This window comes from Felis catus, chromosome A1, assembly GCF_018350175.1.
Source record: "Felis catus isolate Fca126 chromosome A1, F.catus_Fca126_mat1.0, whole genome shotgun sequence".
NCBI classification, from domain to species: domain Eukaryota; kingdom Metazoa; phylum Chordata; class Mammalia; order Carnivora; family Felidae; genus Felis; species Felis catus.
Window position 1 is genome coordinate 22,745,086 of NC_058368.1, and position 16,192 is coordinate 22,761,277.

The 16,192-nt window shown below is 40.0% G+C and overlaps 1 protein-coding gene across 11 annotated transcripts in view; it reads left to right on the forward strand.

Moving 5' to 3' along the window:
* Nucleotides 1-312: 312 nt before the first annotated feature.
* RCBTB2 (RCC1 and BTB domain containing protein 2) overlaps nt 313-16,192 on the forward strand; it is a 59,582-nt gene continuing 43,702 nt past the window's right edge. For 4 of the 11 annotated variants that reach the window (XM_045052800.1, XM_019826356.3, XM_045052829.1 and 1 more), the window contains exon 1: nt 10,057-10,191. The gene's annotated coding sequence lies outside the window, so the exon portion shown is untranslated. Of the gene's footprint in view, nt 432-5,238; nt 5,376-10,056; nt 10,192-10,541; nt 10,955-11,044; nt 11,095-12,756; nt 12,838-16,192 lie in introns of those variants that run through there. The other 7 variants (XM_045052805.1, XM_045052822.1, XM_045052808.1 and 4 more) reach the window with 5 other exon arrangements.

A 16,192-nucleotide genomic window follows, 5' to 3' on the forward strand; every position in this document is an offset into this window, starting at 1 on the left:
GGTCCACTCCAGAAGTTATAAGAACACTCCCAGGTGAGAGTGTGAGGAATATCACCTCACTGAAGACTCTGAGGCCAGAACAGAGAGAAGATACTAAGGCTATAATATGGCCTTGGGATTTCAGGCCTACTATATTTACATTGGGGTCAAGGCTGCATCCCTATCTGTAGCAGGAGGTAAGTCCTACTGCCAGTCATCAGGGGAGGGGCTGGATCTATCAGACCACATAACAAACCTACAGATGACTTGGCAAAGAGTTTCAACACTTCCATCCTGGCTGCCAGGAGTAAGCTGTTTCTCCTTCAGAGCTCTGACCCAAGGGTGGATGGAAAAAACCTTGTTCTCAGTTCCCCTCACCCCCGCTAAGATACTTTAAATCCTGCTGAAGACTCCAGTGATGTTAAGAGAGAACAAGAGAGAGGCTATATGAAGTAAGTATTTGATCATTCCCTCATTTCTCCTCTCCTCTCCCTCCCAAAATCACTGCTCAAATTCAGGCTTGCATTGTCTCTCATCAGGACTTTTGCAGTCACTTCTTCATTTGCTTCCCTATATCCCTCTGTCCTCCACTTGCCATTCTGGGGGAATGTATTGGATCTCGGTTTAAAATTCATCACTGCCCTCAAGGAACTGCCTTTCTAGACTCATCCCCACATGGTCTTCAGGGCATTTCCCCACTGTAGATTATGAGGTCCAGGAGAGCAAGGTTATCTCCTTCATTGAAGTTGCCCCAGCAACTATGGTAACACAGGGCATACAGCATGTGAGCGGTAGAGAGTTGTTGGTTCAGTTTCCTTTGATTACTGTCATGATTGGCATAGCCCTGGCTTCCTGTGCTGATGGCCTGGCAGAACCAGCCACATAAATGGTAATTAATAATAGGAAGAAAGGCCTTTTTCCAATTTTATGCTGGAGGCCTAGATTTTTTTTAAAAAAATATCTCTTTGGTTTTAAGAATATGCAGCTTCTTGGGAGAATAGAATGTATCAAAAAAATAGAAATTTCTTAAATGTAACCTATAGGGAGACTACTTATTATTTTTACCACCAAGTGAAAGTTGTGCCAATTATATTTTCTTGGTGACTGGAAAATGTCTCTAATAAAACCCATGTTTTTCTGGAAGTTTTTTCTTCAACAGGATGATTATGTTCCACTGGACTAGGAGTATTGTTAATTATAACAATAAGATACACAAAGGGGAAAAAAAATCACAAAAATTTTCAGATCAGGAAATGCTTAAAATGTTTCCAAAAAATGTTTATCAGGAAATGTTATTCCAGAATCAAAACATTTCCTGCCTGGTGATTATACCGTGGAGAAAAATCATGTGATGTGATGCCAGTTATGGGGTCTTATAAAAAAAATTTTTATCATGAGATACATTTATTTGAAAGAAATTCATTATAAGTAACATGAGATAAATGAGAATTGCCCAGAGTCATACTTTTCAAAAAGTTTATTATTTACATAAAAATTTAAACTTTATACCTTATAGGAAAATACAAGGAATAAAGTAGAAATTCACCAATCTCTCAACAGTCAGAGATAATCAGTCTTAATATTTCAATGAACTTAATTCCAGTCAGGTCTTGGTGTAAATATATGTGCTTGTCATCAACTCTATGTAAATAGTTTTAATGATATGTACTGTATCAGCAATATATCATAGATATCTTTCCCTGTCTGTACATCTAGATCTGCAGTATTAATGTTCATAATTGTGCCTATGTATCACATGTATCTACTGGGACATTCCAAGCTTAAGGTGCAGCTCCCCAAACATAAGTCCCTATGCGACAATGTGAAAAAAGCTGAGGTGGTGTGGTGGGAAGAGGGCACTTGAGTGGGTGGAGGGGTCTTTCTTAGAAGTGAACTTCCTTATATGTGTCTACAGTCAGGACCAATTATATACCCACCCCAGACACTGCCAAATGAAAATGAATTGATAAGACAGGCTCAGTCAAGCCAGAATTTCTTCTCTGTGACTGAATGCATTACTACCTGCACAAAAACAAGGTTCTGTGAGAAAAAAAAAGGAGATGAAACAAAGAAGCAAGTTTAAATCCATGGATTCACAACGATACCAACAAACAAACTCATTTGGTCACCATTGGAGAATGCTAGTGAAAAAAACTCATTATTTGAAAAACTGTCAAAGTAAGAGAAAGAATCATGCTCTTCCTATATCACTGGGAAATCAAATCATTGAGGAAAGTATTTCCCCCTCTACCGAAGTATTCCAGCTAATGAATGAAGAAGAAATGATAGAGTTAGGATTTCACCATTTAAAACATCTACTGAATTACATTATGTCTAATTCATAATACCATATTCAATATAGTATGACTATAGGCATTGAATATCAACAACTGTTAATGTCACAGAAACAATGCAACATCATATCCTTCTCAATGGAAGGACACAACACCATCTAAGAAGTCATCTTGCCAAAAAAATAAAAATAAGACTTGAATATAATTAAGGCTCTAGATTATTAATTGATGCAAAATATGGAGACTGCCTTCAGGAAAATCCTGATTTTGGAAAATCTAGAGGACAAATAAACTGGTTCTTCAACAAATAAATTGCAAGGAAACAAAAGGTGCTGGAGAGGGAACCCACAGGTTGAAAGAAACTTAAAAGACCCAGCAACCAATTGCAATATGTATACTTTATTTGAATCCCAAGTAACTCAAACTGTTAAAAACATATATATTATATATAATATATAATAAAATAATATAAAATATATATTTGTTGTATATATAATATATAAATATATATGTGTCATATATAACATATATATGTATATGCTATATATGTATATATATGTATAATATATATGCATATATGTTATATATGTGTGTGTGTGTGTATATATATATATATAGTACTGTATATATATATATATATAGTACTGTATATATATATATATATATATATATATAGTACTTGCAAGGTAATTAAAAAACTGAGTTCTGAAAGGACCTTTCATGATCAAGTAATTAGTGTTAGTTTCCCTAAAAGTATGATAATAGTGTTTTGGTTGTTTTTCAAAAAAGACTTCTTCTTATCTTTAGGAAACATCCATTGAAATATTCACAGATGGAATGATAAGATGCTTCAAAATAATATGTAGTGGACAGAAGTATTGATAAAAGAAGGTTGGCTGTGAATTGCTAATTGATGAAGCTGAATGATAGGTGCATGGCTTTTAATCATTCTATTTTTGTATATGTTTGAAATTTCCCCTAATAAAAAGTAAAAAAGGAAGGGAGGGAGGGAGGGACAGAGAGAGAGAGAGAGAGAGAGAGAGAGAGAGAGAGAGAAGAGAAAGAAAAAGAAAGAAAGCAAGAAAGAAAAGAAAAAAGAAAGGGAGGGAGGAAGGGGGGGCAGACAGCTTTTAGGTGGACAGTCAACAGCATTTGCCATACTTTAATTTATCTAACCAGTTTGTTATAGTAAATAGGTTACTTTCTATTTTTCCAAATTATAAAAATGTTATACATCTTCCTCCATGTATCTTTTCATACCAGTAACCTCATCCAGGTGGGATTATTGAGTCAAAGGACAATTTAATACCTAAAGTCAAACTGCCTTCCAATCTGCCTTCCAAAGAGTTCTACCGAACTACACTTTCAAATGGATTTAAGGACTATTTAAATAAAATGATTGATATTTTTATTGAGATAATGTTATACATTTACATTAGTTTTAGGGAAGTGGACATCCCTATATTATTGAGTCTTCCTATCTGAAAACAGCATGTTTCTCCATTTTACCTTCCTTTGTGTCAGCAGCTTTACAGTTTTCTTCATAATGATTTTTGTATATTGATTTTGTAACTGGCTGCATCACTAAATTCTATTATTTCCAAAAGATTGTCAGTGTATTTTCTTGGGTTTTCAAGATCTACATTGGTCATGGCCAAAGTCGGGAACTCAAGTGGTATTTGACAAGGAGATCCAGAAAAACCCAAATCCTGTTTTAACTTTCTTTTCTCTGAAGTCCCTAAGAAAAGTACACGTATACACACACACACACACACACACACACACAAACACACACACACTGAACAAACCAAAACCAAATCAAATCAAACAAAAAACCGAAGCAAGGCAGATGATCACTATTATCATCTGATGATTTGCCCTGAGCTCTAATGTTGAAATCAGCATATTAGGCCACACCATTATACTATTAAGGCTTACATGATTTAGAACCGGAGCAGGCTATAAAATCTGCCCTGTTTGTATCTTCCCTAGAATCCCATCCTCAGTCTTGGTGCTTAACCCCGCAATGGAGGGAATGGCCAATCCAGAACAGACCACTTGGCCAGGAGAAGGCTGTGCAAGAGCAAAAACATATTTGCTCCAAAGCTTGGGGCAGTTAGACTGTATCACTGGGCTCGTCTTGCCTTTCAGGGATAAGGAATGAAAAGCCACAAATGGAGCTAATATGTAGGCTATCTCCAAGAGGAGGCTCTGACATTTTTTCCTTCAGTCTTATAAAAAGAGTCACAAGAGTCATTCCCAGTGGGTCCACTGGACAGTGTGCTACCATGACATGGTAACAACTCCATTTTCACAGAAGGGTGCCCATGAAATGCCTTTGAACTTGATCAATCCAAAATTGGAATGGAGCAAGAGGGTAGGAAAAAGGAGTTGTATGGATCCCTTAGCCAACAAATCTAATTGCATAGTTTGTAAATAATGATATTTTCTGCATCCTTTTCAGTCTTTATATTCCTTAATTAATTTTCTTATATAAGTGCATTAGCTAGTACTTTCTGAATAGCATTTGAGCATTAAGCTTATGTTTATTCCTATATTTAACGGATATGCTGTTAAAATTACACTATTAAATATGAAACTAACTTTAATAAAAAATGAATATTGACTATTGAATTTTATCCAACATGCTCTCAGCATCAATTAAAATGTTTCTATTTCTTTGACCTGTTATTATGGAGAAGTATATTAGTAATATTTCCCCAAAAACTAATCAAAATTTTCTCAGATTCAGAGCACCTGAGTGGCTCAGTCAGTTAAGCATCTAACTCTTGATATCAGCTCAGGTCATGACCTTGCAGTGACATGGTGCCCCACATCGGGCTTGGGATTCTCTCTCTCCCTCCCTCTCTGCCCTTCCCCTGCTTGCCTCTCTTTCTCTCTCTCAAATAAATAAATAAATTTAGAAAGTTTTTTTCTCAGATTCATCTTCTCCTTTCTCTTTAAGCATACCCTACTCTCGCATTGAGTTCAAGCACTCTTGATGTTCTGCCTGGACTGACTGGATAGAGTCTTAACATGGTCCCCTGGCCCCAACCTCACCATTTTCCCCACTACAAAATAGGGAGCCTCCTCAACACAAAGGTCAGTATGTCATCCTTTTGCTTAAAATTTTTTGTTGGATTCTGTGATATGTCTTGCTGTTGCATTGCCAAGGACTTTTATTATTCGGCCCATTTACTTTTCCAGTTCATTTGAAAAGAGCCCACATGGTCAAGTGGGAAGAGCTTCAGATTGGAATCAGAGATGGATTTGAGTGCTAGCCTCACCTCTTACTAGTTATGTGACCCTAGCAAGTTAGTTAAGTCTCCACTGTTCCATCTGTAAAACAAGGCCAAAATTAAGTTGCAGTTTATTGTAAAGATTAAGGTAATGTACTATAAAAAGCACAGCCCAAGAAAGCACTCAGAAAATTATGGCTACTTTAATCTTTTCCCATTACTGTATCCTCTCCACATAGCCTTTGTTCCTGCTTTGCCGAGCAGAACAGATTAAAATTCTCGAATACATCATACTCTTTCAGATTCTTAGAATGTTTCCCTTCCCTAACATCCCCACCTGTAACTTTGTTCTCTCAGCTAACTTGTAAACATCCTTAAAACTTAACGCCAAGTTTTCTTCTTTTGGAAAGCCTTAATTGACCTCCTCCTGATGGTTTGTTGTTCTCTCACTGCTGCCACAGTAACATGTACATGTATCCTATCATCTTCGTTGCTTTGTATTCTAGCACTGTGCTGGGATATACCATGTCACATACCATGGTTAAGAAGAAGTGTCTGTAAAGGCACAGTGTAACTGACGTCTCTCTAAAATACAGAGAGCTGGGCCGTCTTTGTGCCTTCCACATTAGAGTGGCCTGGGCACTTACTCTCTCCCACACAACTAGGAGGAGCCACGGCCCCAGAGAGTCACCTGTCCTCACTCAGAAGTGGCAAAGGAGGAGGATGCTACATGATGTCTATATAATTATACTCGAACACCCCGTTTTCCCAGCCCCTACGTGCTTTAAGGAGGGCTAATATTCCTACAAGGTTGCCCTTAGATGATAGAGTCAGAAAGTTACTTTTTTTTGCAACCTAGCTGTATTTCTAAGCTATGATGTGTAGGGATATAGGTTATAGTAGTGATGACATTATCTGGAATATTTAAAAGAAATGATAAATTATGAAATAATAGATCAAAAAGAAAACCATAAAAAACATATATCTAGTACAGAGGCCATCACTTCTCTTCTAAGGAATGTGTTGTGTTTAATGGTCTTCTTCCCCTCTCCCTGTCCCCTCCTTCTTTCCGCTGGAACAGCTCCCATCATTCAGACTCCTTGCTGCAAACCAGTCCTTTTCAACCTTCAGCTCCTGGCCAGTTGGTTTTCTCAGAGTTTGGTCAGCTGATTCAATTCAAGTCTTTGCTCTTAGTGTTTGCAGTATATCATTATCTTAAACATAGTGGAGGGAAAGTGGGGCAGGTGTATGGGACATCTTTGTACTATTTTTGTAACTTGATGTGAATCTATAATTACTTTAAAGTAAGAAGTTAAAAAGAATTTCTTCCACTCAAAGTTTTATGAGAAAAATCTGTACCTTTTCATCTTGTGCAATGGCTTTGTTGTTATCCTTCATTTGATGGATAATGAGATCCTGCTATTTATCCTATGAGTGGGATGATGGATTGGAAAAAGCAATGAAACTCGGAATCCAAAGACTTGAGATAATTTACTTCATAATCTGGGCATCGATAAAATGAGGATTTATTTTAATCTCTCAGCTCTATGATAATGCAAATTTACCAAGATTTAAGTAAGTATCTCATGTTAAAAGTGATTAAAGAATAAACATTTACTTACTGCATAGTATAACAAAGGTAAATTTTTAACTATTATATACATTTCATGATTATTATATTTTTTTTAAATTTTTTTTCAACATTTTTTACTTATTTTTGGGACAGAGAGAGACAGAGCATGAACAGGGGAGGGGCAGAGAGAGAGGGAGACACAGAATTGGAAACAGGCTCCAGGCTCCAAGCCATCAGCCCAGAGCCTGACGTGGGGCTCGAACTCACAGACCGCGAGATGGTGACCTGGCTGAAGTCGGACGCTTAACCGACTGCGCCACCCAGGCGCCCCCATGATTATTATATTTAAAATGTTGTATGCATCCAAATTATTGTATTTAAAATATTACATAGTCAAAACATGTAGTGAAATCAGATGCCTGCCTGGTGGTACTCTAAAGAAGTGAGTGGTCTCTAAACATTTTTGGTCTTGTATTTCGATTACAAAAAATATGCATTATTGTCAATGTACATGTTAAATATTAGTAAAGTTTGATTTCTTAATTTAGATAAAAATGGAGATATTCTAAACGTTTCTTGGGGGTGCCTGAGTGGTTTAGTTGGTTAAGGGTCTGACTTCAGCTCAGGTAATGATCTCATGGTTCATGAGTTTGAGCCCTGCATGGGGCTCTGTGCTGACAGCTCAGAGCCTGGAGCCTGCTTCAGATTCTGTGTCTCCCTCTCTCTCAACGCCCCTCCCCTGCTCTCACTCTGTCTCTCTCTCAGAAATAAATAAACATCTGAAAAAAATTTTTAAAGTTTCTTCCCACATTCCAACTGCTCTAGGTATTAGATTTGTTACAGGAAATTTCCCCTTCTGTATTGTGGGACTAAACCTGTTGAATCCTTTGCTCTGATCATTTCTTGCTGCAATCACATCTTAACATTAAGTTCCGTATTAACAAGATGTTTCGTGGTAGAAATTGGAGAAAGTCTAAATAAAATGTCTTATTTTTATTATTATTATTATTATTTAGGAATAATCTTAGGACTTTTAAAAAGTCCTAAGAACTAAGAACTTTTATTTCTAAAATACCTAAATCTTAAAATATTAATTTGTAAAGGAGTATCATACCTGCAGGGAAAGAAATACTATATAGGTTGATTTGTATATTATGCACTATATTATGAATGGAAGTGGTTTTCTGTAATTTTGCTCTCTAAATGGTCACTCAAATTCCTTAAAATACCTGAAATACAAAGTAGTCTGGATACAGGAAAAAGGTGGAAGGAGAATTTGACTGTTTGAATGAGAAAGAATTCCTGTTTAATGAACCAACTCTAAACTTGTTTAATGATGAATTTTAGCTTTGGTGGTGACCAGAGGAACAACCTTTTCCTGAACAGAAAAACAAGTCAGTGGATTTTTTTTTATGCAGACTCAGTGTTACACAGCTTTGCCACAAGGAGAGGAATGAGAGACCTGATGAGGGTATAAGAAAAGGTGACCTAAAGCCTTTTTGGATTAGATACCAACCTCTCTTAAGAAGTCAGCCTATCCAGGCAGTCAGGCCCAGGAGAATTGGCACAAACTATCTAAAATGAGAGTAAACCATGGATTCATGCTTATGTTTAGGTCTCTTAATGGAGTATGGATGCATATTTGGGGAACTAAAGGGCATGTAATCAATGTAATTTGATTCCACAAACATTTATTACACATTTTATGGTACAGAAATAAGGCATATCTTGCTCTTAAGAGTTTCACAATCTAATGAGATATAAACATCACAAATAAGAGAAGGAAGGTCTGTTTAGTGATAACCCCACCTTATCTCACTACTTAGTCTGGCAACCCTCTCCCTTAGATAAATACTCTGGAAGGAGTTCCTTGTAATTATCCTTTTCAAGTAAAAAAATCCAAGCTGTCCTTTCAGTTATGGTTATGTTACCTTTTATAACAAAAGGACAAAAGGTAACTGATTGTTTCAGGGGAAAAGCTTAATCTTAGGCAGTGAAATGTATGTGACTCCTGCCCCTGCTCATAACCTATAAAATCAAGTAAATAAATGCAAGTCTCCTTCTGGGGTTCAATGTAGTAAGCTGTGATAATAGACATAAATGTCTGCCAACGACAGCAACTGCAATAAAAACAGTTAGACTTTCTGGAATGATGTTTTTCCGGTGAATGACAAAGGCCAGATCAAACAAGACGACAGAATCACTCTGGATTGACATTTCTATCTGGCTGTGCTACTTTTTGGCAAATCATTTAAACGTTGAACCTGTGCCCTCATTTACAAGCCAGTGTAAAGGCATTCAGCTTACCTCCCAGGAACAGCTAATAAGATTAATTGTGGAGCATTTTACCAAAACCCACTCAGGTCAATTTAAGTGTAAAGTGCAAGAAATTATTGCACATTGTAATTATATTACATGTGGTGCATTTTACTAAAGTCTGCTGAGGCCAATAGAGGCGCAGTGTAATACAAGAAATTACTAAATTAATAAAGGTAAAGTGCGGTTGTTCCAGAGGACCTTGGTCCCAGGTCACCCCAAGACAAATCAGTCATTATTTCAGCATTCTTATTAGGAGAGCACAGGACTTTGGCTCCACAGCCCAGAGGGGCAAACGGGGGGAAACCGTGTGAAGACGTGATTTGAGCTCCCTGATGGTGGACCGGCTGGGAGGATAACTGTAGAAAAGGTTGCCCACACTAAAATTTACACGCCTCACCCTTGCAAATTCCCAAGACTTTGGGAACCAGAACCCTAGCGGAGGAGAGGGGTGCCCCACAAAGCGGAGATGGACCCAGCGAGGGAGGCGAGATGCAGTCGTGGGGTCCGCTCCGAGAGGGGGAGTCGGCAAGGAAGGGGCGGGGGCGGTAGCGGGCAGCCGGAGGAGGAAAGGAGGGGCGAGGCAAGGCGCCGTCGCCGGCCCCCTCCCCTCCAGTGCGCTCTCCTCCCTTCCCCTCCCCGGCCTGGCACCCGAGCGCAACCCGAGCGCAACCCGCCGAGGCCAGGCTGCTTCAGGGGGAGGCGCCAACTCGTCGCTGCGCCGGGCCCCCGACCGAGCAGTAACGGCGACCCAGAAAGCGGAGCGGATGCGGCTCGGGCCTACGCTGAGGTAAGGGGACAGGATGGTGTAGGAAGTCAAGAGGGGACGCCAGGCTTGCAGCAGGCAGCCCTCAGATCCCCCGGCTGCGGGCCACTTCTCCCCGCCCCCGCTGTCCAAGTTCCCGAACGCGGCGACGGTTGGAGAGCAGCCCCCGGAGTTACACCCCCGCCCGGGCCTAGGACCTAGGCGTTGCCGCGCGTGCGCACACCCCCTGGCGGGGGCTGGGCGCGGAACTCTGGGATTGTCTCCCCACCCAGGCCGCGGGGCCCGGGCGGCGCTGCGCATGTGCGAGCCCGCGGGCGGATGTGGTGCGCGTTGCGAGGGTCGCGTGTGGCAACGCCTGCCCGGAGGCTTCCCCGCCTCCGGCGGGTGAGGCGGAGCGTCGCCCCGGGCTGTGGCTGCGGCGCCTGCCTCAGAGTTTCGCCTTCCCACTCCCCTCTTCACCCCGCGTAGGCTGCTGTGGTTTTCGTTTTCGTCGCCTTGACCCGCGCCTGGCGTTCTGAAAACCCATTCACCTAGCTCCCGGCCCCGAACCAGCTCGCTAACTCAGTGTTGTGCCTCCGACATTTGGTCCTGTTGTCGAGGGGACAGCGCAGAAAGTGTGGCTAAGCTAGGCGAAGCTGCCGTGGAGGCATAGGAGGAATCACCGAAAACCTTTATTTTAAGCCGGAAGGTATTGCTCCGCTCAGCCCCGGAAACAGGTTTTTAGCCGCTGAAAACTTTCCAAGCGCCCCGCCTTGGCCGAGGAGGAACTTCCTGTCTGAGTTGGAAGGCGAGTTCAGAGCGAACTTTTTGTTTTTGTTCTTTGGGAAGTTACATAAAATGTCAGAACAACTCGAGTCCAGGATTGTCACAAAATGCATGTCACAGCGCTGCCTCGTACCGCGCTTGGCGACTTAGTCTTTCTTAGAGGTGAATGAAACTGCTTAGGCTTGACGCTCTTTCCCCCCAGACTCGAATGACAGGCACTGTTTAATGTTTACTGAGCCTCCTGGCTTTGCACACTTCTAGTACCAAGTTCCTGCTTGGCTTTACACCTTTCTGCGCAGTGGTACTGAGTTAAGTCAGTTTCGTGACTCCTGAGGCTACTTGGAACGGTTTTTGACGATGTCATTACTGTGCCTTGTAATCTTATATGGTGTGCTGATACGGACATTTGGGGGCTAGTAAGTAGAAGAAGCACTTACTATCAGGGAATCTGAGTACTCTAGGTGAAAGGTAATCTATTTCCCAGGGCATTAGGCAGTGTGTACATGTTATTAAGTAGTAAGTAAAGGCAATTGAAATGATACGTTCTTGCACACCCCACTTCCACCATGCAGGCCTCTTTGGGCCCAAGTGGGCCTCCAGCCTGGAGCCTAGGCATTTGCTAATTACGCCATCCTCAAAGCCCACTTTCCTCGTCCACCCAATGTGTATGGCACCCACCTTCATTCAAGCCTCAATTGCCTTCACTTTAGAGAGGTGGCTTCCTCATTTAAAATGGCCACTGCTGGCTGTCTCTCCAGCCTCTTACCCTGTTGTTCTCTTTGGCTCTGTAGCACTTACCACTGTCTGATATTATGTATTTGTATGTGTATGCTCTGTCTCCCTTATATTCAGAGCGTATTTTGTACTGAATTCTCAATGTGAATTCACGCATTCATTCGACAAATATTGAGTGACTACCTTGCATCAGGTCGTGTCCAGGTGTTTGGGATATGTACGTGAACAAAATAGACAAAGATCTCTTCCCTCTGGAGCTTAATGTTCTAGAGAAGAATGATTGACAATAAACATATTTGATTATCGTGTTAGAAAATTGTGCTATGAAAAATGAAAAAGGAGAGCAGGGAAAGAGGCCTGAGAGTACAGGTGTGGGTTGCAATTTTATAGAGGATGGTTATGGTGGATGCTTTTCTTTATTTGAAACTGGGTTGAAGATTCACCAGTATGATGTCATGCTTTAAGGTATTAAATTATTGCTCTTAGAGATTTCTGAATGAACCAGGCAAGACTTAGACAAAGAGGCTGATAGATAGTAAGGTGTGTTTTTCCTTTGGGTCCTTTACTTCAGAAGGGTACAAACACTGTGTTTAAACATCAAAAACTATTAATCTGGAGCTATACATTTAGGGTACTTATGGGGTTTGTCTGTCTTTAGGAGTTTGTCATGTTTAATTTTGGTTTTATCACTTGGTTAAAGTGAAATTACAATGCCCCTAAGATACCACTACTTTTGAAGTTTACTGGAGTTGTATTGGTATAAACCAAAATAGACCAGACGAGAGATTTGAGACCAGGAGTGGAATTATCAGGGTTGCAGAATGACATCAAAGATTCCCATTTGGGGCTGCATGGGGATATTTACTTCAAAGGAGCAGATAGCTTGCCTTTCTGAAAGGGATATTTATAGTGTCCTTCAGTGGAAGGCAGATGTCCTTCTCACTTTCATTATCCAGAAGGAATATGTGCCTAGTTCACATGGTGATCCCATCTTAACAATATGAGAGGAAACTTAAGGGATAGTAGGGTTTTTTTCCAGCATTTATCTGACAACGAAGCATGTGTCTTATGTGTCTTCAGCCTTACTAATCTAACCTGAGCTATTATCTATTATGTATATCTCTCCATGGAAGACGTTTTGAGCTAACAAGTACCAGTGGATAACAGATAGTAAGTAAATCATAAATAGTGATCACATTATATGTTCTGTATTGTAATGAATGTATATGATACTGAACAAAATGAATCCCAAATGGAAATGAGCCAAGGCTAAGAGAGCCTACCCTGCTGAAGGAATGTTTATGTTGTGGGATAAGGATCTTTCACAATTAGGATTCTATTTCGTAGGCATGTTAGGATTTTTTTTTAACTGTACTATATCTATAAGGACCTAAATTTCAAGTGGATTTACAAATGTCTCAAGTATCAACTTATTTTAGGTAGTATAACAACAGAAAAACATCAATATATCTTGATAATTTTTCATATTTGAAAGGGGCACTTTTGCTGTGTGTAGTTGAAAAGGCTGACTTTGACGAGCTTGGTAATCTCTTCAAACTAAATACAAATTTGCTTGGGACTGAAGATCTGCCTCATCTCTCTTAATGAAATTTGAAACCCTTCCTTTATATAAACCTAATTAAAGTGGCAATGATGTTTGTGTGTTCTAAAAGTCAGTTTGATGCTTATCGTAAACATGGCAATATCATTTCCTTTGAGGTGGTACCTTACTTTTAGTTGTGATTTTAGTTTTTCAGTTTTGTCCATCCTATTTTTAATTGCCTCACATTAGTTAGCAGCTGTGTAGGTGTTTTACTATTGTCACAGGCTTAGGACCTCTCATTCAAGTGGAGGTAAATTATAGCTATCATCCTTTACAAATGATCATTGGGATCATCATTTCTTATATTTTTATCATTCATAACTCACAGATGACATCCATTTAATGGTTCAGCTAGCATATAGTTGGGAATCATCAGTACCCCATTGACATTTACTTTGCCTGGAGCTCATTAACACGCTGTAAACTGTGTGTTGGCATCCTAAAAGACATTAGTTTTCTTTAATGTCCTACTTCTTTGATTATAAAAGCATCATCAACTGTGTTGCCCAGATGGGGGAATTTGTTAAAGGAACTGAGTTCTATATTGCAAGGACACTTTTTTATATATTATATTTTTAAAGCACAGCTTTGAAGTTGACCTCATATTATTAAATTGGATTAAAAAGATATATAACACTGGGCTTTATTTGCAGAAATTACTGTGTTTTTCTTTTTTTTCTTCAGGGATTACTTGTAAAGAATGGTTATCAGCTTTTAGAAGCTCCTGATCAATTGCAAAATATCCGTTTCCATGGAAAATGCTTTGCTTTCATAGATACAATGTGTCTTGGTTATTAGCTCTTAAGGCCCACAAGTACCATTGTGTTGGGGTAATGTTGACACAAGCACCTGGGAGGTGGTTATCCTTTTGCTCCATATTATTTTGTTTTTTCTTTTATGTATTTACTTTGGCTTAGTGCCTTCTGCAGGTACCAAATCAACATGTGTTGAATAAATTAGGCAAACGAACGTATGTCCTATAATCAGCTTAACTCTTTATTTGGGTCAGAGGTATTACCAAGTAATATGACACATTGTCCTACTAGTAAACACACTGATTAACATTGATTGCCAACAATAATATGTAAAGGCTACCTATTATATGCTTTGTGCAGGGAACTGAATTATTTGATCTGCTCTTTGAGAGGATTAGGAGTTGATATGTTTATCATGTTCAGTTATCAAAAGACTGTCTTCTTATCCACCAGTCTTCAACTGTGTAGTTATTCAGAGTGTAGGGAAAGCTCTCAAAATACAGTCTATAAGAATAAGAACTTATCTGTTCCAAACAAGGATAATTTGGAAATAAACTGTTGAACTATACAAGTTTAAGAAAACAGATATAATAGGAAATGTTAGGGGGGGGTGGTCCAAGATGGTGGGTGTACTCAGCTCCTCCCGTGGACATACCAAATCTACAGCTACGTATGGAAAAATTCCCTCTGAAAAAGACCTGAGAACTAGCCGAATAGCTTCTTCACATCAAAGCAGTAAAAGGGTCACGTGTGAGACAGTCTCACCAAAAACCCCACTGCCAGAGTGGTGACCCACAGTTGGGAGGAATCTCACAAATCTGGAGCTTCTCCTTGATGAATGAGGGGTTTATGCCCCACATCAGGCACCGCAATCCCTGGGACCTGCAGTGAAGAGATGAGCCCTCCAAACATCTAGCTTTGAAAACCAGATGGAAAATGGATCTCACAACCAGGAGACCCAAAAGCCTATATAGCAGAACTGAGATATTTCTCGGAAAGGGCTTGCATGCAGACTCACTCAGGAACCAGCACAAAAGCAGCAGTTTGAAAAGCGCCTAGACTATGTGTGAAAATTTATTTTCTAATCTTAAAGCATCTGCTGGAGGGGCAGGGACCAGTTGGGACTCTGTCTGGGGACAGATGTGCTGGTGTGTACTATTTTGCACTCTTGCTCTACCTAGATACCATGGGCAGGCATGGTTGTTTTTCCTGGGTTCCATGGGCCTGTAATAAATGGAGAGACAGTTCTCGATAGGCTGTCACCCCCAGGGCACTGCACAGACAGCAGACTGAAACACACCCCCAGTCTGTTTGTGAAAAAGGCCTATTTACTTGTTCTGACACTTCAGCCTGAGGGGCAGACTTCAGGTCTGCCACATAAGTAGAGGCCTACAAATGTGCTCTCAGGGAATATAGGCAAGGGGATGCCATCTTTGTGCTTTCCCTTAGCCTCATTACTGTTTGCCAGGGCCTCCCAGAAAGGAGCTTATGCAATGGTCTGCAACTGTCACTCAGGGGACAGTCAGATTGCTTACATTAAGAGAGTCTATACTTGTTTCATAGGACTGTATGTATTTGCATACTCTAAAAGCTGCTGCCTGAGGGTCTGGCTTCCAATCAGCCTAAAACTAGGTGCTGACTGAGATTCCCCCCTTTGGAACACGGACAGTTCTTGGCATACCTTCAAAAACTGGGACCTATCAAGAATAAATCAGACTCCTTAGACAGTCATAATGGTTCAAGAGACAACCAAGAGCTAGGGCAAAGTTTAAAGATAAAGTTCATCTGTACAAAGCTGCTTTAAGACTGGGAAAGGTAGTTGTTTCTCTCATTAGATATAAACTAACACAGAGGGTGAAGCAAAATGAAAAAGGATTATGTTACAAATGAAGGAACAAGGTAAAACCTCAGGGGGACCAAAAAAAGACACCCTCAAAAACCTTAAAGTGGATGTAATTTACCTGGTAAAGAATTCAAATTAATGGTCAAAAAGATGTTCACCTAAATTGGGAGAAGAATGAATGAACACAGTGAGAACTTCAATAAAGAGAAAATATAAGAAAGTACCAACTGAAGTCACAGAGCTGAAGAATACAATAACTGAACTGAAAAATACGCTAGAGGGGGTTCAACAGCAGGCTATATGAAGCAGAAGAAACTATTGGTA